Below are 26600 nucleotides of genomic sequence, written 5' to 3'. Positions count from 1 at the left end.
TATAAATACACCAAATCCATCAAACCCTAGGGGGAACTACCCCACAGATATGGAGAAATTCATCGCACATATAATTATAGTATAGGAAAAAATAAATTTGATCCAAACTCGGGTCTTGAGTGAGGAAGGAATGATGAAATCCATGTACTGGTGTTATTCAACTCCTCATTAGGGTCCTTAGGTCTAAAGTATGTCAAAAGATCAGAAAATAACATTTTTTCATGTATTCATACCAAGTAGGGTTGGACCCAGACGAAATCACCCTTTCCAAGCCGAGATAGAAAACAAACTCTGTAAAATTGCACAAGCGTTCCGCATGGGGCGCCGTGCCATGCGGTGCATTAGTGGAACTTATCAGGGAGCATGTAATTTTCATCAAGCTTCCAAAACACACTGCTATGGCACAGCACGCGCTGCCCCACACACCGCAACAGTGAAAATTCCTCATAGTGTTGCTTTTTACTTGATTTGTGATGTCCAGACGTGATCCTTTACCCCCGAACACGATCTTGACTTATTCCCTTGGGATTTTACTCAGACTTCAAAGCTCCAAATAGCTCGAATTAGCTCCACAATATCTACATAACTCGGAATCACCCCTACAAGGCCTGAAACACACAATAACTGCAAAACACTACCAATTAAAGCTCGACACAAGTAAAGTACAATGAATTATAGTGCAATAAGAGACTAAAACACATAATTATAACCTACAATCAACAACCCACACTTTGACGAGCGCAAAGCACACACTAAAATTTGCTCGCTAGTCGAATATAGTAATTTATAATATCGTATCCACATGGATTGGATTTAAATAGTATTATCATAGTTCGTAGCTAAATTGATATCCAAGATGATCAACAACTAATGTTTATGTGATTTAAACTTAAATTAACAAAGATTCTAAACTATTGACTAATGACAATCAGCGCAAGTATTAAGCAAAGGAAGATATCAATTGGCAGAAGATAGGGTTGATAGGATAGATGCAAGAGAAATTTTTGGTATTTAACTCTAGATAATTCTATTCTAATGTTCAAGTGAGTCTCTTGAACTCACTTGGTTATTAGTTCAATTGATTAGCAAAAATGCCTCTTTCGATTAAGTCTCAACCTTACAAGATGAACCAATTTTAAGCATGTGAAGATATGCAAGAATTCATAATGGGTTGGTCTCTAGGAGAAACACTCTCGATTATCCTCCTAACTAAGTTTAATCAACAATTCAACTAGCCTCTTCCAATTACTAAGAAGAATTACTGACTTCAACCAACAAAGTATAATGCATCAATATCACATGTTATGCCTCTCTCGATTATATGAACAAGTGAATATAGATGAAATAATTAAAACATCCAAACGATTCAATACATAAAACTATAGTTAATTACTCATAAACAAGTATCAATACACCAAATCCATCAAACCCTAAAGAGAACTAGTCCATGGATATGGAGTAATTCATCATAACAATGTTTAAGTTAAAGGAAAACATAAAACGATCCAAACCCTTGTCTTGAGTGAGGATTGAATGATGAAATCCTTGAGCTTTTGCTTCTCCACCTCCTCCTTGGCTTACTTAGGTCTAAGATGTGTCAAAAGTCCATAAAATAACGTTTTTACATGTATTTATAGTAAGTAGGGTCGGGCCCAGACAAAAACACCCGCGTGAAATAGGAAAATAACTCTGGAAAATTTGCACAAGCGCGCCTAAGTTCAGAGAGTTTATTTCTGACAGACAACAGAGAATAGGCCTGCCGCGGAGCCCCACGCGCCACGGCTGTGGGACTTTCTCTGAGTACGAACTTTTCTTGCTTTTTAGCTATCTCAACATGGTTCTCGGCTCCCGTACGCGATCCCGGTTTATTCCCTTGAATTTTTAATCAGACTTCAAAGATCCAAATTCATTCTGTAACATCTTCATAGCTCGAAAACACACCTACAAAGCATAAAACACACAATTATAGCAAAATACTAGAAATTAACGCTCAAACTCAATTAAAGTGCGGGTAAATTGGATTGTAATAAGTGACCAAAACATGAGATTATAGCCTACCATCAAGAAATCAAACTACACTTTTTAAAGACACGACCTTTTTAAACAACTCTCCTAACTCATCACACCAATAATATTTAAAACAGATTAAGCACAATACCGTAACATCCTCATGTCGATATTTGACTCAAAAGCACCACATATTTTTCACAACCCGCTCACTTACTTTAGAACATAGGTCAATGACATTACCTTTCCTTCGTGAATCAAGTTCCCTCACACAAAAATAGAGACTAGTTCCATGCACAATAAAATTAAGAACAATTCTGAACTGAAGATAGAAAGAATTCACTCACTCTGAGAAACAACATTCATATTCCACAAAAGACGTACCATAGGCTTGCCCGTAGTGTACTACTCTACTAATTGAGCTCACTCAGTCAAGGATCAAGTAGGACATTATTTGGTTCTAATGTAGGCTGCGGGATAGGTAGGATACACTTGGATATAAGAGTGACTACACCTCCCTAAGCACTTTAATACATACAGTTAACCGTGTAAAACCCCACACATATGTCAACCATAACTCCAGCTTCACATCAATATACATCAACTCCCAACTTCTTTAAGCACCAATACATCAAAAATTACCACTATCAAGGAATATTTTTAACAACAATAGAAATACTTTTCTTTTTTCCTTTTCTTTTTCAATTCAAGTGGTTATTACTTTTACAAAATAATGCACCTTTCTCCTTATTTCAATAGTTCCACTGAAAAGCCAAACCACAACCCCACACTTTAACATTTACAGAGTTCATACAATATTCAAGTGCTCACGAGAGGTAAAAGGTTCAAATAGATGGTCAATTCAAACAAATGTTTAAGGCTTGTAATGTGGTTGCCAAAGAAACAAGAGTACAAAGTTCATACAATATTCAAGTGCTCACGAGAGGTAAAAGGCTTATATAAGTCGAAGTCAGGCTCGATTCCCCATGCCCAAACTAATGCACACATCCATGCAAACAACTTCTTCTCGTCCTTCTTTGGGTACACCCCACACTTATCTTTCTCGCTCACCGCAGCCTTCTCTTTCGAGCCCTTTACTTTCCACTCGACACTCGCAACTAGTTTGTCCTTTTGTGCCCCATTTGCTACATCCATTTTAAAAGTCACAGTCTCCCCACCCACTCTAAGCATGAGTTTTCACTCGTGTATATCTAATATAGCTCAACCTGTGACTGGTAAGTTCTCATGAACCTATTTCAGCACAACCAGAAATCACCCAAACTGCTTGTCTAGCTTTTTACTACTTTTCTTTTTTGGGAAAGGCATAGTAGACATATGCTCGCTCTCCTTATGGTCCTCCCCTCTTGAGTTTTCTTCCTTCTTGTTCTTCTCGGCTTTCGTATGGCCTTTCTTCTTCTTATCAACATCACTCTTCAGCTTCTCCCCACTTTCTTTTTCACGTCTCACATCATTTTGGATTGGGGTGAGATATTTCAACCCTTGCCCACTTCTCAAAATTATAGCATTCACTATTTCTTTGGGATTTCTTTCTGTATCTGGAGAGTTCGTGGAATCCTCTCAAACAATAGAGTAGCTAGCTGCCTAACCTGTGTTTCCAGGTTCTGAAAACCCGTGCCTAGTTCTTTGATAGCTGCTCCATGTTCCCGTATGACTGAGCTATCAGTTTAAGGCCTCTCCTCTGTCTTGATAATGAAACCCTTAATTAGAACTTCCATACTAGACTGATTAGATTGTGGAGGCTGCTATTATTGTCTCTGCTAATTTTGGAAGACTAGAGCTCCTTGTACCTGGGGTCTAGGGCATTTCTGTTGCCATGCATTCACAGTACCCCCAGGTGAACTCCATCAAAACCCGGGGCGCCTCTGACCCATTGCATTAAAATCAAAAAATTTCCACAACATTCACTCCCTGAGTTGAGACTTGACACTCATGAGTAGGGTGTCCTCTTCCACATATATCACAAGCTGCGTGAGGCTCATTTTGTATCCTGGCTACTGATTGGCATCTTCTTTCAGCACTCTTAGAGGGCCACTGATTGGCATCTTCAGATAACTCATCAAGAATTGTAAGTATCTCCTCTAGAGTTTTCCTCATCAAAGGGCCTCAAACTGCATTCCTCAATGTTCTACACGAGGCCAATGTCAATCCTTCCCAAAAGTCTTGGAGTTGCATCTAGAGTTCAATTCCGCTATGTTGACACTTTCTAACTATCCCCATAATCCTCTCCCGTGCTTCAAAAACCATTTCAGTCTGTTTCTGGCAGAAGTTATTGATTTCTCTTCTAATCTTTCTCGTCTTAGATGACGAGAACTATTTATCAAGGAATTTTTTAGTCATCTCTTCCCAGGTTCTAATTGATCCACTGGCAAGCTTCGAAGCCACTCCTTCGCATCATCTTTACGTGAAAAGGGGAATGCCCTTAAGTACACTACACCTTGTGATATCCCATTGTATTGAATGGAGTTCATAATCTCCTCGAAGTCCATTAGATGTGAGTTTGGATTTTCGCTCATCTTCCCTATGAAGACACAACAATTCTGAATGGTTTGAAGCAACCCTTGCTTCATCTCGAAATTGTTTGCTACAATTGGAGGTGCTCTACCACTTGATTATCCTTCATATGTCAACCATAACTCCAGCTTCACATCAATATACATCAACTCCCAACTTCTTTAAGCACAAATACATCAAAAATTACCACTATCAAGGAATATTTTTAACAACAATAGAACTACTTTTCACAATTCTGATCTGAATATAGAAAGAATTCACTCACTCTGAGAAACAACATTCATATGCCACAAAAGATGTACCATAGGGTTGCCCGTAGTGTACTACTCTACTAATTGAGCTCATTCAGTCAAGGATCAAGTAGGACATTATTTGGTTCTAATGTATGCTGCGGGATGGGTAGGATACATTTGGATATAAGAGTGACTACACCTCCCTAAGAACTTTAATACATACAGTTAACCGTGCAAAACCCCACACTTATGTCAACCATAACTCCAGCTTCACATCTATATTAATCAACTCCCAACTTCTTTAAGCACAAATACATCAAAAATTACCACTATCAAGGAATATTTTTAACAACAATACACTACTTTTCTTTTTTCCTTTTCTTTTTCAATTCAAGTGGTTATTACTTTTACAAATTAATACACCTTTCTCATTATTTCAATAGTTCCACTAAAAAGCCAAACCACCACCCCACACTTTAACATTTACAGAGTTCATACAATATTCAAGTGCTCACGAGAGGTAAAAGGTTCAAATAGATGGTCAATTCAAACAAATGTGTAAGGCTTGTAATGTGGTTGCCAAAGAAACAAGATTATAAAGTTCATACAATGTTCAAGTGCTTACGAGAGGTAAAAGGCTTATATGAGTCAAAGTCAGGCTCCATTTATCACGCCCAAACTAATGCACACATCCATGCAAACAACTTCTTCTCGGCCTTCTTTGGGTACACCCTACATTTGTCCTTCTCGCTCACCGCAGCCTTCTCTTTCGAGCCCTTTACTTTTCACTCGACACTCGCAACTAGTTTGTACTTTTGTGCCCCCTTTGCTACATCCTTCTTAAAAGTCACAGTCTCCCCACCCACTCTAAGCATGAGTTTTCACTCGTGTATATCTAATATAGCTCCACATGTCACTAAGAATGGTCTTTCTAGGATGAGGGGGACCTCCTTGTTTCCTCAATATTTCCCACTATAAAATCCACAGGAAATACTAATTTATCCACCCGAACTAACACATCTTCCACTATACCCTCAGGTATTGTAGTCATTTGGTCTGCCAGCTACAAAGATATGGGTGCAGACCTTATCTCTCCAATCTTCTTCTCCAGTTTCCTGTAGATAGATAGAGGAATAGTTTTATTTGAGGCACCAGAATCACATAAGGAGTTATCAAAATTAGTATTTCCTAAAGAGTAAGGTATTGTAAATTTCCCTAGATCTCCATACTTTTGTGGGAGTATATTTAGAAATATTGCTCTACAATGCTCTGTGAGCTTGACCACTGAGGTCTCCTCTATTATCCCCTTCTTCGTAATGATCTCTTTCAAGAATTTGGCAGAAGTAGGCATGTGTTAGAACACTTCTGTGAATGGTAAGTTCTCATGAACCTGTTTCAGCACAACCAGAAATCACCCAAACTGCTTGTCTAGCTTTTCTCTAATTTTATTTGGGGGGAAAGGCATAGCAGACATATGCTCGCTCTCCTTACGGTCCTCCCTTATCGAGTTTTCTTCCTTCTTGTTCTTCTTGGCTTTCATATGGCCTTTCTTCTTCTTATCAACATCACTCTTCATCTTCTCCCCACTTTCTTTTTCAAGTCTCACATCATTTTGGATTGGGGTGAGATCTTTCAACCCTTGCCCACTTCTCAAAATTATAGAATTCACTATTTCTTTGGGATTTCTTTCTGTATCAGGAGAGTTCATGGAATCCTCTCAAACAATAGAGTAGCTAGCTCCCCAACCTGTGTTTCCAGGTTCTAAAAACCCGTGCCCAGTTCTTTGATAGCTTCTCCATGTCCCCGCATAACTGAACTATAAGTTTTAGGCCTCTCCTCTTTCTTGATAATAAAAGCCTTAATTAGATTTTCCATACTGGACTGATTAGATTGTGGAGGCTGATATTATTGTCTCTGCTTATTTTGGAAGACTAGAGCTCCTTGTACCTGGGGTCTAGGTATTTTTGTTGCCATGCATTCGCAGTAACCCCAGTTGAACTCCATGAAAAACCGGGGCGCCTCTGACCCATTGCATTAAAATCAAAATTTTCCACAGCATTCACTTCCTGAGTTGAGACTTGACACTCATGAGTAGGGTGTCCTCTTCCATATATATCACAAGCTGCGTGAGGCTCATTTTGTATCCTGGCTAAGGTCAACTTTCGTATTTCGTTAGCAACAACATCATGTTGTATCTGCACATATGTATTATCATCAACTTTGTGAACACCAGTTGATTTTCTTCTCTCAGCACTCTGAGAGGGCTACTGATTGGCATCTTTAGATAACTCATCAAGAATTGTAAGTATCTCCTCTAGAGTTTTCCTCATCAAAGGGCCCCGAACTGCATTCCCCAATGTTCTACGCGAGGCCAATGTCAATCCTTCCCAATACTCCTAGAGTTGCTTCTAGAGTTCAATTCCGCTATGTTGACACTTTCTAACTATCTCCATAATCCTCTCCCATGCTTCAAAAACCATTTCAACCTGTTTCTGGTAGAATTTATTGATTTCGCTTCTAATATTGCCTGTCTTAGATGAGGAGAACTATTTATCAAAACATGTTTAGTCATCTCCTCCCAGGTTCTAATCGATCCACTGGGCAAGCTTCGAAGCCACTCCTTAGCATCATCTTTATGTGAAAAGGGGAATGCCCTTAAGTACACTACACCTTGTGATATCCCATTGTATTGAAAGGAGTTCATAATCTCCTCGAATCCATTAGATGTGAGTTTGGATTTTCATTCATCTTCCCAATAAAGACACAATAATTCTGAATGGTTTGAAGCAACCCTTGCTTCATCTCGAAATTGTTTGCTACAATTGGAGGTGGTCTACCACTTGATGATCCTTGATTGTAGACCATAACTCTCGCTTCACATCAATATACATCAACTCCCAACTTCTTTAAGCACACATACATCAAAAATTACCACTATCAAGGAATATTTTTAACAACAATAGAACTATTTTTCTTTTTCAATTCAAGTGGTTCTTACTTTTACAAAATAATGCACCTTTCTCCTTATTTCAATAGTTCCACTTAAAATCCAAACCACCACCCCACACTTTAACTTTTACAAAGTTCATACAATATTCAAGTGCTCATGAGAGGTAAAAGGTTCAAATAGATGGTCAATTCAAACAAATGTGTAAGGCTTGTAATGTGGTTACCAAAGAAACAAGATTACAAAGTTCATACAATATTCAAGTGCTCACGAGAGGTAAAAGGCTTATATGAGTTGAAGTCAGGCTCCATTCCTCGCGCCCAAACTAATGCACACATCCACGCAAACAACTTCTTCTCGGCCTTCTTTGGGTACACCCCACACTTATCTTTCTCGCTCACCGCAGCCCTCTCTTTCGAGCCCTTTACTTTCAACTCAACTCTCGTAACTAGTTTGTCCTTTTGTGCCCTCTTTGTTACATCCATCTTAAAAGTCACAGTCTCCTCACCCACTCTAAGCATGAGTTTTCACTCCTGTATATCTAATATATCTCCACCTGCCACTATGAATGGTCTTTCTAGGATGAGGGGGACTTCCTTGTTTCCTCCATATTTCCCACTATAAAATCCATAAGAAATATAAACTTATCCACCCGAGCTAACACATCTTCCACTATCCCCTCGGGTATTGTAGTCATTTGGTCTGCCAGCTACAAAGATATGGGTGCAGACCTTATCTCTCCAATCATCTTCCCCAGTTTCCTGTAGATAGATAGAGGCATTAAGTTAATTGAGGCACCAAGAATCACATAAGGATTTATCAAAATTAGTAGTTCCTAAAGTGTAAGGTATAGTAAATCTCCCTAGATCTCTACACTTTTGTGGGAGTTTATTTTTCAATATTGCTCTACAATGCTTTATGAGCTTGACCACTGAGGTCGCCTCGATTTTCCCCTTCTTCGTAATGATCGCTTTCAAGAATTTGGCAGAAGTAGGCATGTGTGAGAATACTTCTGTGAATGGTAAGTTCTCATGAACCTGTTTCAGCACAACCAGAAATCACCCAAACTGCTTGTCTAACTTTTTTCTAATTTTCTTTTGAGGGAAAGGCATAAAAGACATATGATCGCTCTCCTTACGGTCCTCCCTTCTCGAGTATTCTTCCTTCTTGTTCTTCTCGGCTTTCATATGGCCTTTCTTCTTCTTATCAACATCTCTCTTCAGCTTCTCCCCACTTTCTTTTTCAAGTCTCACATCATTTTGGATTGGGGTGAGATCTTTCAACCCTTGCCCACTTCTCAAAATTATAGCATTCACTATTTCATTGGGATTTCTTTCTGTATCAGGAGAGTTCATGGAATCCTCTCAAATAATAGAGTAGCTAGCTGCCCAACCTGTGTTTCCAGGTTTTGAAAACCCGTGCCCAGTTCTTTGATAGCTGCTCCATGTTCCCGTATAACTGAGCTATCAGTTTCAGGCCTCTCCTCTGTCTTGATAATAAAAGCCTTAATTAGATCTTCCATACTGGACTGATTAGATTGTGGAGGCTGATATTATTGTATCTGCTGATTTTGGAAGACTAGAGCTCTTTGTACCTGGGGTCTAGGGTATTTCTGTTGCCATGCATTCGTAGTACCCCAGGTGAACTCCATGAAAAACCAGGGTGCCTCTGACCAATTGCATTAAAATCAAAATTTTCCACAGCATTCATTCCCTGAGTTGAGACTTGACACTCATGAGTAGGGTGTCCTCTTCCACATGTATCACAAGCTACGTGAGGCTCATTTTGTATCCTAACTAAGTTCAACTTTCGTATTTCGTTAGCCACAACATCATGTTGTACCTGCACATATGTATTAGCATCAACTTTGTGTACACCAGTTGATTTTCTTCTTTCAGCATTCTCAGAGGGCCATTGATTGGCATCTTCAGATAACTCATCAAGAATTGTAAGTATCTCCTCTAGAGTTTTCCTCGTCAAAGGGCCTCAAACTGCATTCCTCAATGTTCTAGAGTTTAATTCCGCTATGTTGACACTTTCTACCTATCTCCATAAACCTCTCTCATGCTTCAAAATCCATTTCAGTCTGTTTCTGGCAGAAGTTATTGATTTCTCTTCTAATCTTGCCCGTCTTAGATGACGAGAAATATTTATCAAGGAATTTTTTAGTCATCTCCTCCCAGGTTCTAATCGATCCACTGGGCAAGCTTCAAAGCCACTTCTGCGCATCATCTTTACATGAAAAAGGGAATGCCCTTAAGTACACTACACCTTGTGATATCCCATTGTATTGAAAGGATTTCATAATCTCCTAGATATCCATTGGATATGAGTTTTGATTTTCGTTCATCTTCCCTATGAAGACACAACAATTTTGAATGGTTTGAAGCAACCCTTGCTTCATCTCTAAATTGTTTGCTACAATTGGAGGTGGTCTACCACTTGATGATCCTTAATTGTAGACCGATCTAGCATAATCGCCTAGTGGTCTCCAAGGCATGGGATCTATATTTCCGAACTGGTTGTCAGCCAAGGGTTGATGTTGATTGATTTTGTGACCCCTCTCTTCTTTATAGACATTCTCTGCAACTCTAATAGCTTCCTCCTCAAACTCCCGTGTAGCTTTTTCTCATTGTTGGATTGCCTCTCTTGCAGCCAAATCTACATTACCATCACCATTTCCATCCATAGTTTCTTGGGTTGAGGGTTGCCCAACCTTTTCTAACTTCTCGGTGAGATCTCTTTCCTTCCTCAGGTGTCGCAGTGTTGTTTATAACTCTAGCTTGTATGCTAACCTGTAACCTGCGCACAACCAATGAACACCAATCGTAAAAAGGGAAAAAACAAAAAGAAAAGAAACAATTCCTGAATTAGCACTGCAAACTATTTCAAACACTATTGATTGCCAATCCCCGACAACAACGCCAAAATTTGACAAGCGCAAAACACACACTTAAATTATGCTCGCTAATCAACGATAGTATAGTACAATATCGTATCCATAATGGTTGGATTTAAACAGTATTCTCATAGTTTCTAGCTTGATTGCTATCCAAGAGAATCAACAGTTGAGATTTATAAGATTAATAACTAAAATTAACTAATTATCTTAAGATATTGACTAGTGACTATCGTATCAAGGGATAAGAAACTAAGGTTATCAGTGGGAAAAGATAAGGTTTAGACAGGATAGGTGCAAGATAATTGTTCGGGATCTAACTCTAGATAATTCACTTCTAATGTTCAAGTGAGTCTCTCGAATTCACTCAATTATTAGTTCAAACATTCAGCAAAAACTCCTCTCTCGATTAAGTCTTAACCGCACGAGATGAACCAATTTAAGCACGTGAAGATATGCAAGAATGCATAGTGGATTGGTCTTTAGGAAAACCTTTTTCAGCTATTCTCCTAACTAGGTTTAATTCAACTAACCTCTTTCAATTACTTAGAAGAATCTATGAACTCAACCAACAATATAATGCAAAAATATCACAAGTTATGCCTCTCTCGATGACATGAACTAGTGAACATAGATGCAACAATTAAATCTTCCAAACGATTCAATGCAAAACACTAGAGTCATAATCCACAAACAATCATCAATACACCAAATCCATCAAACCCTAGATAGAACTAATCTATAGACATGGAGAAATTCATCACAAATATAATTAAAGGATAAAAACATAAATTTGATCCAAACTCGGGTCTTGAGTGAGGAAGGAATGATGAAATCCTTGTGCTTGTGTTCTTCCAACTCCTCCCTAGAGTCCTTAGGTCCAAGGTATGTAAAATGTCAAGAAAATAACATATTTGCATGTATTTATACCAAGTAGGGTCGGGCCCAGACAAAATCACCCTTTCCTAGCCGAAATAAGAAAAATAACTCAGTAAATATGGCACAAGCGCGCCGCATGGGGCGAGGTGCCATGCGTGGAATTTGTAGGACTTATCAGCGAGCATGTAATTTTCATCATGCTTCCAAAACACACTACTGCGGTGCACCACGCGCCGCCCCACACACCGTAGCAGTGCAAATTCCTCTGAGTGTTGCTTTTTGCTTGATTTTTGATGTCCATACGATATCGACTTAATTCCTTGGGATTTTACTCATACTTGAAAGCTTCAAATAGCTCAAATTAGCTCCAAAAATTCTACATAACTCGGAATCACTACTACAAGGCATAAAACACACAATAAGTGTAAAACACTATCAATTAAAGCTCAACACAAGTAAAGTGCAGTGATGTAGTGTGCAATAAGCGACTAAAACACGTAATTATAGCCTACCATCAACATCCCCTACTTAAAACATTGCTCATCTTCGAGCAATCAAACTACACTTTATAAAGACACGACATTTTTAAACAACTCTCCTAACTCATCACACAATGAATATTTAAAAAAGATTAAGCACAATACCGTAACATCCTCACGTCGAGATTTGACTCAAAAGAACCACATATGTTTCACAAACCGATCACTTATTCTAACACATAGGTCAACGACATTACCTTTCCTTCATGAATTGAGTGCACTCACACAACAGTAGAGAGTAGTTCTACACACAATAAAATTAAGAATAATTAGGAACTCAAGATAAAAACAACATTCATATGCCACAAAAGACACACCATAGGCTTGCTCGTAGTGTACTACTCTACTAATTGAGCTCATTCAGTCAAGGATCAAGTATGACTTTATTTGGTTGTAATGTAGGTTGTGGGTGGGTAGGATACATTTGGATATAAGAGTGAATACACCTCCCTAAGCACTTTAATACATACAGTTAACTATTCAAAACCCCACACTTATGTCAAATCATAACTCCACCTTCACATCAATATACATCAACTCCCAACTTTTTAAAGCACAAATACATTAAAAATTACCACTATCAAGGAATATTTTTAACAACAATACAACTACGTTTCTTTTTTCATTTTCTTTTTCAATTCAAGGGGCTCTTACTTTTTCAAAATAATGCACATTTCTCTTTATTTCATAAGTTCCACTCAAAAGCCAAACCACCACCCACACTTTAACTTTTAAAAAGTTCATAAATATTTCAAGTGCTCACGAGAGGTAAAAGTTTCAAATAGATGGTCAATTCAAACAAATGGGCAAGGCTTGTAATGTGGTTGCCAAGAAACAAAATTACAGGCTAAAAGGGGTTTACTAAGATACATAACACTTAGGTGGGTAAAATAATATAACTGGCTCAACAAAGAAATGTCTATACCACTTCCAAGACTGAATAAAACTACTATTTAACTTTGCAAACACATGGGGCAAGTTATAAATATCAAATACAATGCACATAATAACATAAAATCTCACACACACATGGCACATAACTCACTCAAGATCAGACTATCAAAACACTCTAGTCAAAGTAGTTAAGCAAAGTTAAGATCATACAATTCAAGGTACTTATACAAGAGTCATAAACGGAGCCTAAGCGTCACAACTAAATCACTTACTATTCTCAAGGTATAATAAAGTCAAGAGATATTGCCTTTATTTCAAATCACAACACAAGATTTCCTACTCCTAGAAAAAAATAAAACTAGCTACACCTTGTTCAAATAGAACTCTTGGAAAAGAACCGCGACACAAAGAAAAACCAAGGGGGATGTGTACACTACCTAACAAAAGATTTTTTTTTTTGTGTTTTTCCTTCGACTTTAATGCCTCAAGAAATATGTCGATGATATCCATCATCGGGAAAAATCAAAAACTTAAAAAGCAAAAATTCTAAACTTTTTCTATTTCTAAATCCTACAACTAACGAAATGAAAACTAATAGACATACACACAAATATCCCTCACCTTACACTTTAAGTTGTGATGTCCTAATGGCACAAAATTAAAAAGCATAAGGTTAAGGAAACTTTCCTGAACATCTAGTCTGGGTCTGAGTCGAACCAATGCACACATCCATGCAGACAACTTCTTCTCGGCCTTCTTTGGGTACACCCCACACTTATCTTTCTCACTCACCGCAACTTTCTCTTTCGAGCCCTTTACTTTCCACTAGACACTCGCACGTAGTTTGTCCTTTTGTGCCCCCTTTGCTATATCTATCTTAAAAGTCACAATTTCCTCACCCACTCTAAACATGAGTTTTCTCTCATGAATATCTAATATAGATCTAACAGTCACTAAGAATGGTCTTCCTAGTATGAGGGGGACCTACTTGTTTTCCTCCATATTTACCACTATAAAATCCATAGGAAATACGAACGTATCTACCCGAACTAACACATCTTCCAATATCCCCTCAGATATTATAGTTGTTTGGTCTGCAAGCTACAAAGATATGGGTGCAGACCTTATCTCTCCAATCTTCTCATCCTATTTCTTGTAGATAGATTGATGCACTAAATCAATTGAGGCACCAGAATCACATATGGATTTATCAAAATTAATAGTTCCCATCATTGGGTATATTCGAGTTGTCTCTTGTTGGTGCACAAATTGTACGATATGTGGCTCAAGGTTATGCTAGTGTGACGTATCAGTCGAGCAGCTTGTACAAGATGAGAAGAGATTATTAGACCTGAAATTTGCACTATCAAATTTGGATAAGGTATGTTTGGGAGAATAATATCAAAATTCAGTTTATAATTTGGCCATGGCTCTTATCGGGCGAGAAAACTCCGCCACTTGTTGATATGATGAATGTTTATGACTTTCTGCATGTTTATTTCATTATTGGTAGTGTACAAAGTTTTATAATAAGGTTTTATTTGATATGAGCTATGTCGTCGGCACTGGGTTTTGTTATTGAATAGCTATTATGGTCGGAATTTATTGCTACGAGTATTTGAGTTATGTGGTATATCATGTAATTATATATTGGGTTATGGTTATGGTTATTGTTTGGTACAAATGATTCAGGCTTATATCGTATATAGATGCGGGAATCGGGTCTCATGATAAACTCCGGATGTCAAATATTTAGTTCAACGGTTATGGACTAAGGTCTAATTAAGGATTTTCAGTTAGGTTGTGTTGATTGGATTATGTGTATTGAGGTGACGTGGTATCACCCATGGGTACATGCATGGTGAGTTTACAGTAACTTGATGGCTTTGTTATGACTTTTAGTACGTTCGAGGACGAATGTATGTTTAAGTAGGATTGTTTTATTAATTTGCATTCTCTTTTGTTTTTTAAGGTCTTGAGTAGCTTCACATGATGCATTATGACTTGCATGTATGGTCTTTTTTTATTTTTGAGTGGTTCGTGATTAATTTGGAAGAATGATTCTCAATTTGGAAGCTTTAAGTTGGAAGAGTTGACTGAGTTTGACTTTTGTTGATATGACCCTGGATCGAGGTTTTGATGGTTCTGTTAGGTCCGGATGGTTATTTTGGATGTGGGCATCTATCTGTATTTGCATTTTTATACTAATAGAAGGTTTCGGCTCTATTTGGCAAAGGTTGCCAATTTGAAGGTTTGGAAAGTTCATAGGTTTGATCGGGTGTTGGCTTCAATGTTATCAGGTTCATATTGTTGTTTCAGGAGTGGAATAGTTTAGTTATGTCATTTGGAACTTGTGTGCAAATTTGAGGTCATTCTGAGTTGGTTTGATGAAGTTCGGCACGAGTTTTAGAAGTTATAAGTTTGATTTGAGGTATGAGTCATGGTTTTGATGTTATTATATGTGATTTGATGCCTTGAGTTGGTCCGTTTTATATTTTGGGACTTGTTGGAATATTGGGACGGGGTCCCAAGAGGCTCGGGTGAGTTTCGGGGTGGTTTCAGATCATTTTGTCTCATGTTGCATTGCTGAATAAATTTCTGGTGCTTGTATTTCTACATCTGCAGAAGTTTGGTCACATATGCGAATTTGCAGATACAAACATTTTATTGTAGAGTCGAATATCGAATGGAAGGCGAGAAGGCCGTACGTGTGGGGACCTAGGCGCATCTACGTGTACAGTGGAGCGGTCCCCTAAGCGCAGAAGCGCATTTGTTATCGCATAACTAACATGTGCTGAATTGGGGCATTGTTGTAGGAGAAGGGTTGAGGCTATATATGTGATTCCGCATAAGCGAGTCTTCAGTCACAGATGCGACTTCACTGGCAGGTTATATTTAGTCTGAGGGTCTTTCATTTTATCACATTTGGAGAGTTGGAGCTTGGTTTTGGGCGATTTTTAAGAGGATTATCACCACTTGGATTGGGCTAAGTATTTTTAACGTGGTTTTGATTATATTACAAGATTCTATCTTCGATTTTGGCATTTGATTGATATTTTGAAAGAGACACATAGGGTTTTTGTCCAAACTTTCTCAAAGTGAATTATTTAGTTTTGAACATCGATTCAGAGTCAGATTTGAGTGAAATTAGTATGGTTGGACTCGTACTCGAATGAGTTGTTGAAATTTGTATGCTTTACCGGGTTCCAAGGATGGGCCCAAGTTGACTTTTTGGTTGACTTTGAATAATTCATTAATGATTCGACCTTTTTCGTTTAAGTTTGTTTTCTATGGTGTTAATTGATGTTCTTGAGTTTCTTTTGGCTAGTTTCGAGCCATTCGGATGTTGATTTGCGCGGGATGGCATTTCTAGAGTATTATTCGGCTTGCTCGATATTTGATTTTGCTTGTTAGAGGTAAGTAACATATTTAAAGTTGAATTTGAGGGTAAATATCACTGAGAACTATGATATTCGAGATGGGTTGGGGGTGACGCATGTTATAGGTGACGGGCGCGTGTGCGTGCTCTGAGGTATTCATGATCTAGTTAGTTCTTAGGCTAATATGTTCCTTGTATTTCTATCATACTTCTTTGATATCATGTTTTCTCCATTTATACGACTACGTGAGATATTATTTATGATAGAAATCATGTCTAGGCTCCCTGCTTAACTGTTTGACACATGATAGGTCTATTTTTGCCATGTTGAGTTAGTTGCCTTGATACGTAGTCATACTGTACATTAATGATAGTTACATACGCATGTTATATATTTTTCTCTATACACTTTAGTTATGCTATCTCACATGTTATTGATGTCCTTGCACGTGACACGAGTTTGAGCTATATTTGAGGCATATAGTGATATTTCGTGTTATATAATTGAATTATATTTCCGTGAGAATGTTAACATATAGAGACTTGAGAGGATTGGAACTTGTGTGCAAAATTTGAGGTCATTACGAGTTGATTTGATGTGGTTCGGCACGAGTTTTGGAAGTTGAAAGTTCAAAAGTTCATTGAGGTTGATTTGAGGTACGATTCATGGTTTTGATATTATTATGTGTGATTTTGGGTCTCGAGAAGGTCCGTGTTATATTTCGGGACTTGTTGGCATGTTCGAACTGGGTCTCGAGAGTCTCGCATGAGTTTTGGGGTAGTTTTAGATCATTTTGTCTCATGTTGCATTGCTGAAAAAATATTTGGTGTTGGTGTTTCTGCACCAACGAAAGTTTGGGAATATATGCGAGTCAGCAGATGCGGACATATTATTGCAGTAACAAATATGGACTGGAGGGCAAAAAGGCCGCAGATGCAGGGACCTAGGAGCATCTGCGCATACACAAGAACGGTCCCCTGAGCGCAGAAGCACGATCGCATAAGCGGATTTGTTGTCGCAAAAGTGACATATGCTGAATTGGGGCATTTTCGCAGGAACGCGGTTGAGGTCGTATATGCGCATCCGCAGAAGCGATTCTTCAGTCACAGATGCAACTTCCCTGGAAGGTTATATTTAGTTTGAGGGTTGTTCATTTTATCAAATATGGAGATTTGGAGCTCCGTTTTGGGCGATATTGGAGAGGATTTTAACCACATGGATAGGGGTAAGTATTTTTGATGTGGTTTTGATTATATTACATGATTTTATCTTGGATTTTGGCATTTGATTGATGATTCTGAAAGAGAAATTGGGTTTTTTTCTAAACTTCCTAAAGTGAATTATTTGGTTTCGAACATCAATTCGGAGTCGGATTTGAGTGATATTTAGTATGGTTGCACTCGTATTCGAATGGGCTGTCAAAATTTGTGAGTTTTTTCGGGTTTCGAGGTACGAGCCTGGGTTGTTTTTTGGTTGTCTTCTAGTAATTAATTAATGATTTAACCTTTTTCGTTCGGGTTTGTTTCCTATATCATTATTTGATGTTTTTGAGTTACTTTTGGCTAGTTTCGAGCCATTCGGAGATTGATTTGCGCGGGATGGCATTTTTATAGTATTATTTTGCTTGCTCGGTATTTGGATTTTGCTTTTTAGAGGTAAGTAACATATCTTAACTTTGATTTGAAGGTAAATATCCCTGAGAATTGTGATATTGAGTTGGGTTGGGGATGATGCACGTGGTAGGTGATAGTGTGTGTGCTCCGAGGTATTCATGATCTGGGTTGTTCTTAGGCCAATATGTGCCATGTATTTCTATCATGCTTCTTTGATATCATGTTTTATCCATTTATATGACTACATGAGATATTATTCATGATAGAAATCATGTCTCGGCTACCTGTTTAACTGTTTGAGATATGATAGGGTTATTTTCGCCATGTTGAGCTAGATGCCTTGAGCCGTAGTCATATGGTACAGTCATGACAGTTATATCCTCATGATATATATTTGTCTCTATGCACTTTAGATGTGCTATATCACATGTTATTGGTGTCTTTGCACGTGACACATGTTTGAGCTATATTTAAGGCATGTTGTGATATTTCGTGTTATATAATTGAATCATGTTTCCTTGAGAATGTTGAAATATGGAGACTTGAGCAGATTGATGAATGATGTGGGTCTAAGAGCAATTTTATGAATCATGTTGGATCGAGTTACATACTGCAACAATTATATTGATATTGAGGTGGTGTCATATATTTTGAGGCTATGCGTGCACCACGCCCCATGATTTGGCTATGTGATTTTGATTAGTACATCGGTAAGATCCATTCCTCTAGAGTATCGGATGGTCCGGGAGTGCTTCAACGCTTAATATCGAAAGATTGTATTTTGAAGGTTGAAATTCGCTATGTTTGACTTGGAGTGTATTTCGGAATTATCAGACTCTGTGTAGTGTTTAGGCACCTTAGGTAGGTTCATTTTATTGATTGGAGCTTATGTACCAAGTTCTTTGGTGATCCGTATTGTCTAATTGTGATTCAGACGCGTTGGCGAAGTTTGAATGTTTGAAAGTTAAAACAAGGATTTTGAATGTCGATTCGTGATTTTGATGTTATTCGTGTCGTTTTGAGCCTCTTGATAATTTTGGATAAGGTATTAGTACTTGTTGGCATGATTCGACAGGGTCCCAGGAGCCTCGGGGTGATTCGCGATGGATTCAGATCAAGTTGGAGTGTTTTTCTACTGTTGGTTGCTGGTTCTAGTTTAGTTTCTTCGTGAACACGGTGGGGAGCTTGAATTTGCGAAGAAGGATTTGAGCTGGAGATCGTTTGTTCTTTGCATTTGCGATGCCAGGGTCACATCCGTAAAGGTGTGGGTGTATAGGAGCACCGCATTCACGACAAGGATGTCGCATTTGCAGAAGATGATTTTTGGAGTAGGAGCAGGGAATGCTTCGCGAACGTGGGTGACATGTTGCATTCGCAATGAAGGGTCGCCTATACTGTGTACAAGTTTGCAAAATCGGGATTTGGCTCATTTCAGCTCACTTCTTCCACTGGAGCTGGTTTATGGTTGATTATGAAGGGGCTTTTGCATCATTCATCACAAGGTAAGTGATTTCTACACATTGTGAGCTAGAAATGGTAAATTTGGATTTTTACTACAAAATTGGACATGGATTTGGGAATAGATTGTATATTTGAGTTTATGGTGCTATGGGTAATATTTATCTTCGAAAAGTTTTGGAATCTGGGCATGTGGGCTTAGGGGTGATTTTGTTGACTTTTTGAATGGAGTTGGGAATTGTAATGAATTGTTAAATAACGAGCCTTTTTGGCTAGTTTCAGATAGTTTGGAATTGATTTGAGGAGTTAGAGAGGTGTTGGACCCATTTATCGGAATTCGGAACGAGGTACATCTCATGTCTAACCTTGTGAGGGAGGGATTTAGCCCGTAGGTGTTATATTTGCTATGTGCTAGTTGTAGGAGCTATGCACATATTAGGTAATGAGAGTTTGTGCGTACGCTAGAATTCTTGATGAGGTCCGGGTAGAGTTTGACTCACTCCATGCTTTAATTGAATTATTTGATTCATTCTTGCATGTTTAAAATCTTTGATTTACATTTTTGCCCGAGACTAGACTTGTCTAAATTATCGGACTTGCGATTTTAGATAATCGGCAAGCTACTTGATTAGTTATGGAAATTGTACTTCCCTTTACTGATTTCTTCTGCGGTGTGCATATTCGTTCGAAAGTTTTTTTAAATTTTATAGCTCATATATATATTCGTGAGTGGGGCCAGTTGTCACGCTTTGATCTCGGGGAGCGCGACAGGCGCTCATCCTAGATAACCCGGTCAAGCAAGCCTGCCAGATACTTTCTACCCGACCTTGCCTATGAATAGAGTGGAGATGTATTCCATTGTTTAAACATTACGAGGATTTCATAATCAACAACAATTCCATTACCATTAGTATCTTCATTTATAATTCCCAAAATATATTACCCATTCATAGTTTGAAGTGGAACATGTGGTAGAAATACAACATTTCTTGTTTTGACTTTCCCAACATCAATATACAACCCACAACATGTCTACGGGACCTCTAAGTACAACATAAGGGTAGTATGAAAGTGCCGGCGACAAAGCCCCGACTCTACCTCAAAACACAAAGTATGACATTAAGTGACATCAGGCCCAGGATAGAGTAGGGCTCACCAAAACATGCTGAATTAGGAGTAATTGCTAACGAGGACCAAAGCTACCCACTGATCAACCACCTGCATCCATTGAAGATGCAACGCCCTAGTAAAAGGGACGTTAGTACATATAGAATAGTGCTAGTATGTAAAGCTAAATGTCCTCTTTTGAAACAGAATGCCATTATATGAAAGGGAAAACCATGGAAACAGCAAACAACAATCAATTGTATCTAAATGCCAAGTTAAAATATAACAATTTTCAAAATATAGTGATAATACTGTGAAGATGATAATCAAAACATGAAGATAATATTAGTTTTGGTTGAGAGAAATTTAGTACAGATGTACCACCATGAATTTAGCATGGAGTCCGATCACGGCCCGATCGGCTGTCACGACCGAAAACTCTAACCTGTCGTGATGGCGCTTATCGATGGTACTAGGCAATCCGATTTTTCAAAATACTTCAAATGTTTCACAAAATAAACCAAAAGAATGACATGATATAGTTTTCATAAAAACAAGAATAAAACTCAAAATATAACACGGAAAAATAGCCCCAAATATCGGGGTGTCACCAAGTCATGAGCATCTAAACCACCAGTCTAAGAAACAATGTCTACAAGAGTCTGTGTCTAAATGCCAATACAGAAAAGAAAGATAACAAGAAAGGAGAGGCAAGGACTGCGAACGCCGACAACTACCTCGTGAATCTCTGATACTAAACCACGCACCAGATCAACGTCCTCCGTGACCGGATACACTTGGATCTACACATGAAGTGCAGGGTGTAGCGTGAGTACAACCAACTCAGTAAGTAACAAAAATAAATAAGGAACTGAGAAGTAGTATCGTTCTATACAATTACCGTTAACTTCAGTAATTTCAGCAATGAGAGTAGACATGATTCAATTCCGGCAATATAAGTTAAGTCAGTTGTACATTTACTAAGTTCATATAAACCGGATATAATATTTTCCAGAAGTTCAGAACAATGACATATTTCAGCTAAGTGCAGCAACAAAGGAAACAAATGCAACCTCTCAGGATAACAATCACTAAAGCTCTCAATAGCTCAAACACTCAGCTCTCAGCCCTCAATAATCACACTCAATAGGTACCTGCGCTAACTGGGGTGTACAGACTCCGGAGGGGCTCCTTTAGCCCAAGCGCTATATCACTGCGGCGTGCAGCTCGATCCAATCATATAAGTAGCCATGAGGCTCGTTGAGGCATGCAACCCTATCAACAATCCATAAATAGCCATAAGGCTCATTGCGGCGTGCAACCCGATCCACATACATTCATCCCTTAGGCCTTTTGCGGCGTGCAACCCGATCCATATACACTCATATAGCTCATAGCTCGACACTCAGGCCCTATCTCAGTCACTAACCTCTTCAGCCTCTCGGGCTCTCCGAAATCATACAAATCAGCCCAAAAGAGATGATAACATGTATAAACATCAAAACAAGAGGAAATAGAGATATGACACGCAAGTAAAACTGTGATTGAGTACAAGACAGCAAATAGCAGCTAATTCAACAAGTACCCGACCTCTACGGATCCCAAAAGTGATATCATATGGCCTAAGCATGGTATCTAACATGAACGGCAGTCAAATTTCTAGAAGACAGAGAGAACATGTAATTAACAATAAGCTATTCGAATTTACAGTCTAACGGGACGGACCAAGTCACAATCCCCCATGGTGCACGCCCAAAAATCCAGTGTTTCATACCCTCAGGACTAGATTTAAGACCGTTACTTACCTCAAACCACGCAAAATCCTACACCGAAATGCCTTTGGCCCTCGAATCAATCTCCAAATCACCCGCATCTAGCCACAAGCAGTACAATATAATTAATATAGGCTAAAGGAATCTATTCCACAAGAAAAACATGAAATTATAAGCCGAAGTCTGAAATAGGCTCAACCCCCCTAGGCCCACGTCTCGAAATCCAACGAAAGTCACAATACTCGTACCAAAGTTATCCAAATCCGATATCAAAATCTCAATCGAAACCCAAAAAATTTAGTTGAAGAACTTCTTCTCATTTTCTCAAATTTTGCACCCAAATGCGAAAATAAAAGGTGAAATTAGTGATAGATTAGTGGGATATATCCAAAATAAAGTGAAGAATCGTTACCCAAATGATGTCTCTGAAAATCCCTTAAAATAACACCCAAATCCGAGCACTCAAACTCGTGTTTTGATAAAAATGGCCAAACCCTCATTTTTGAAATCTTATATTCTGCCCAGGCAAATCCTTCTTCGCGAACGCGATACATTTGTCATGAACGCTCAACTTCCTCTACGCGAACGTGATGCCATTCTCGTGTTCGCGGTGCACTGACTAACAACCCCTTCTCGAACGTGACCCCCACTTAGCGAACGCGAAGAAAAACCTTTCCTCCTGCCTCCAGCTCCTCTTTGTGAATGCGGAACACCCATCGCAAACGCGAAGAAGGAAACCAACAATTGGGAAAAACAGAAAATCTATTATCTTTCACAAGCCCAAAATGATCTGTTAAGCATCTGAAACTCACCCGAGGCCCCCGGGACCTCAACCAAACATACAAACCAGTCCTAAAACACCATACAAACTTAGTCGAGCCCTCAAATCACATCAAACAACAACAAAAACACTAATCACCCTCTAATCTAAAATTAATGAACTTGAAACTTCAAATTTCTACAACCAATGTCGAAACTCATCAAACTATGTCTGATTGACCTCAAATTTTTCACACAAGTCACATTCAATATTACAAACCTACTCCAACTTCCGGAATCGGAATCCGACCCCGATATCCAAAAGTCCATTCTGGTCAAAATATAAAAAAAATCGACTTTCGCCATTTCAAGCCTAATTCTACTATGGAACTCCAAATCACATTCCAGACGCGCTCCTAAGTCAAAAATCACCCAACGGAGCTAACAGAACCGACAGAACTCCATTCCAGAGTCATCTTTACATAGTTCCGACTACGGTAAAATCCTAAGACTTAAACTTCCATTTTAGGGACAAAGTGTCCCAAATCACTCTAAAACCACAAAAAAACCTCCTGGAAAGTCTCATAAGCAAAAAAAGATACAAGGGAAGTAGTAAATAGGGGATCGGGGCTAATACACTCAAAACGACCGGCCAGGTCATTACATCTTCCTCCTCTTAAAGCAATCGCTCATCCTCGAATGAGCATAGAGACATACCTGAAGTGGTGAAAAGATGAGGATAGCGGTTGCGCATATCATATTTGGTCTCCTAAGTCGCCTCCTCAATCGGCCGACCCCTCCACCGAACCTTCACGGAAGCAATGTTCTTTGACCTCAACTTTCAAACCTGCCTGTCCAAAATAGCCACTAGCTCCTCAACATAAGATAGATCCTTGTCCAACTAGACTGAGCTGAAATCCTACACATTAGACGGATCACCGTGATTCGGAGCATAGAAACATGGGATACTGGGTGAACTCCCGCTAGACTGGGAGGTAAAGCAATCTCATAGGCAGCGTCCCCAACTGTACGCAACACCTCAAAGGGACCAATGAACCTTGGGCTAAGCTTTCCCTTCTTCCCGAACCTCATAACGCCCTTCATAGGAAAAACCCGGAGCAAGACCCACTCTCCAATCATGAATACAACATCGCAAACCTTCCAAAACGCATAACTCTTCTGTCTGGACAGGGCTATGCATAGTCTATTCTGAATCACCTTAACTTTCTCTAGAGCATCCTGCACCAAGTTTTTACCTAATAATCTATCCTCGCCCTGCTCGAACCAACCCACTGGAGACCTACACCGCCTACCATACAGAGCCTCATACTGTGCCATCTGGATGCTCGACTGATAACCGTTGTTGTAAGCAAACTCCGCTAGAGACAAAACTGATCCCACGATCCCCCAAACTCCATCACACACGCATGGAGCATATCCTCTAAAATTTATATAGTGCGCTCGTATTGTCCGTCTATCTGAGGGTGAAATGTTGTGCTCAACTCCACTCAAGTACCCAACTCATGTTATATGGCCCTCCAGAACCATGATGTAAATTGCGTACCCCGATAAGAGATGATAGATACCGGTACACCATGAAGCCTGACGATCTCGCGGATATACACTCGAGCCAGTTTCTCGGAAGAGTAGGTAGTCATCACAAGAATAAAATGAGCTGACTTGGTCAGCCTATGCACAATCACCCAAACTGCATCAAACCTCGCTGAGTGATCTACTCCCACTTCCACTCCGGAATCTCAAACGTCTGAAGCAACCCACCTGGTCGCTCATGATCATACTTCACCTGTTGGAAATTTAGGCACCGAGCTACATACTCTACTATGTCCTTCTTCATTCTCCTCCACCAGTAATGCTATCTTAAGTGGTGATACATCTTCATGGAGAATCAACTCACGCAAACCATCTACATTGGGCACACAAAGACTTCCCTGCATCCTCAATGCACCTTCATCCCCAATAGTGACCTCCTTAATGTCACAGTGCTGGACTGTGTCCTTAAGGATGAGTAGATAGGGGTCATCATACTGACGCTCCCTGATACGATCATCAAGAGAAGGCCGAGACACCACACAAGCCAATACTCAACTCGGCTCAGAAATATCCAATCTAACAAACTAGCTAGCTAAGGCCTGAGCGTCCAATGCCAATGGGCTCTCTACTGCTGGAAGATATGCTAAGCTCCCCAAACTCTCTGCCCGGTGACTCAAGGCATCAGCCACCACATTGGCCTTCCCGGGATGGTACAAAATGGTGATATCATAGTCCTTAAGAAGCTCCAACCACCTCCGCTGACGCAAGTTAAGATCCTTCTATTTGAACGGATGTTGCAAACTCCGATGATCAGTGTAAATCTCACAATGGACCACGTACAAATAGTGCCATCAAATCTTTAAGGCATGAAAAATAGCTGTTAACTCAAGGTCGTGGACAGGATAGTTCTTCTTATGGGGCTTCAACTGGCATGAAGCATAAGAAATCACTCTTCCCTCCTGCATTAAGACACACCTAATACCGATCCACAAGGCATCACAATACACTGTGTAAGAACTAGAAGTTGATGGTAGAACTAGAACTGGAGTCGTGGTCAATGCAGTCTTGAGCTTTTGAAAGCTCTCCTCGCATTCATCCGAGCACTTGAAATGAGCACCCTTTTGGGTTAATTTAGTCATGGGAGATGCAATAGATGAGAATCCCTCCAAAAAACGACGCTAATAACCATCCAAACGGAGAAAACTCTGAATTTTCGTGGCTGAGAACGGTCTGGGCTAACTCTGAACCGCCTCTATCGTCTTCGGATCTACTTGAATACCCTCATTGGACACCGTGTACCCCAAGAACGCCACTGAACGGAGACAAAACTCACACTTGGAGAACTTTGCATACAGCTTCTCCTCCCTCAATCACTATAACACAACCCTCAGATATTGGACATGCTCCTCCTAGCTACAAGAGTACACCAGGATGTCATCAATGAATATAATAATGAATGAGTCAAGATAAGTTTGAAACACACTGTTCATCAGATGCATGAATGTTGCTGGGGCATTGGTCAGTCCAAAATACATCACAAGGAACTCATAATGGCCTTATCGGGTCTTGAAAGTTGTCTTATGAATATCTGAGTCCCAAATCTTTAGCTAGTAATACCCTGACCTCAAATCAATCTTGGAGAACACCATCGCTCCCTGAAGCTGGTCAAACAGATCATCAATACGTGGCAAAGGATAATTCTTCTTGATTGTGAACTTGTTCACCTGCCCTTCAAAGTGCGACATTCATCAATAGTGTGTCCCTTCATTTACAAATAGAACTAGCATACCCCAAGGTGACACACTTGGCCGGATAAATCCCTTATCAAAGAGTTCCTGAAGTTGTTCCTTCAATTCATTCAACTCCGCTGGTGCCATATGATACAGTGGAATAGAATTGGGTTGAGTACCCGTCACAAAATAAGTACCGAAGTCAATATCCCTGTCAGGCAGCATGCCCGGCAAGTCTACAGGAAACACATCCGGAAAATCTCATACCACTAGAACAGAATCAATAGTAGGGGTCTTTGT

The 26600-nt window shown here is 39.3% G+C and overlaps 1 non-coding gene across 1 annotated transcript; it reads left to right on the top strand.

The window, feature by feature from the left end:
- Window positions 1-7190: 7190 nt before the first annotated feature.
- LOC142174273 (small nucleolar RNA R71) lies at window positions 7191-7297 on the top strand. Its single transcript, XR_012703572.1, has one exon. It is a non-coding gene; the product is annotated as a small nucleolar RNA R71 (small nucleolar RNA).
- The last annotated feature ends 19303 nt before the right edge of the window (window positions 7298-26600 follow it).

The sequence above is a fragment of the Nicotiana tabacum genome, chromosome 2 (assembly GCF_000715075.1).
Source record: "Nicotiana tabacum cultivar K326 chromosome 2, ASM71507v2, whole genome shotgun sequence".
NCBI classification, from domain to species: Eukaryota; Viridiplantae; Streptophyta; class Magnoliopsida; order Solanales; family Solanaceae; genus Nicotiana; species Nicotiana tabacum.
Note: the sequence above shows the minus strand (reverse complement) of the source record. Positions and strands in the feature narration are given on the sequence as shown.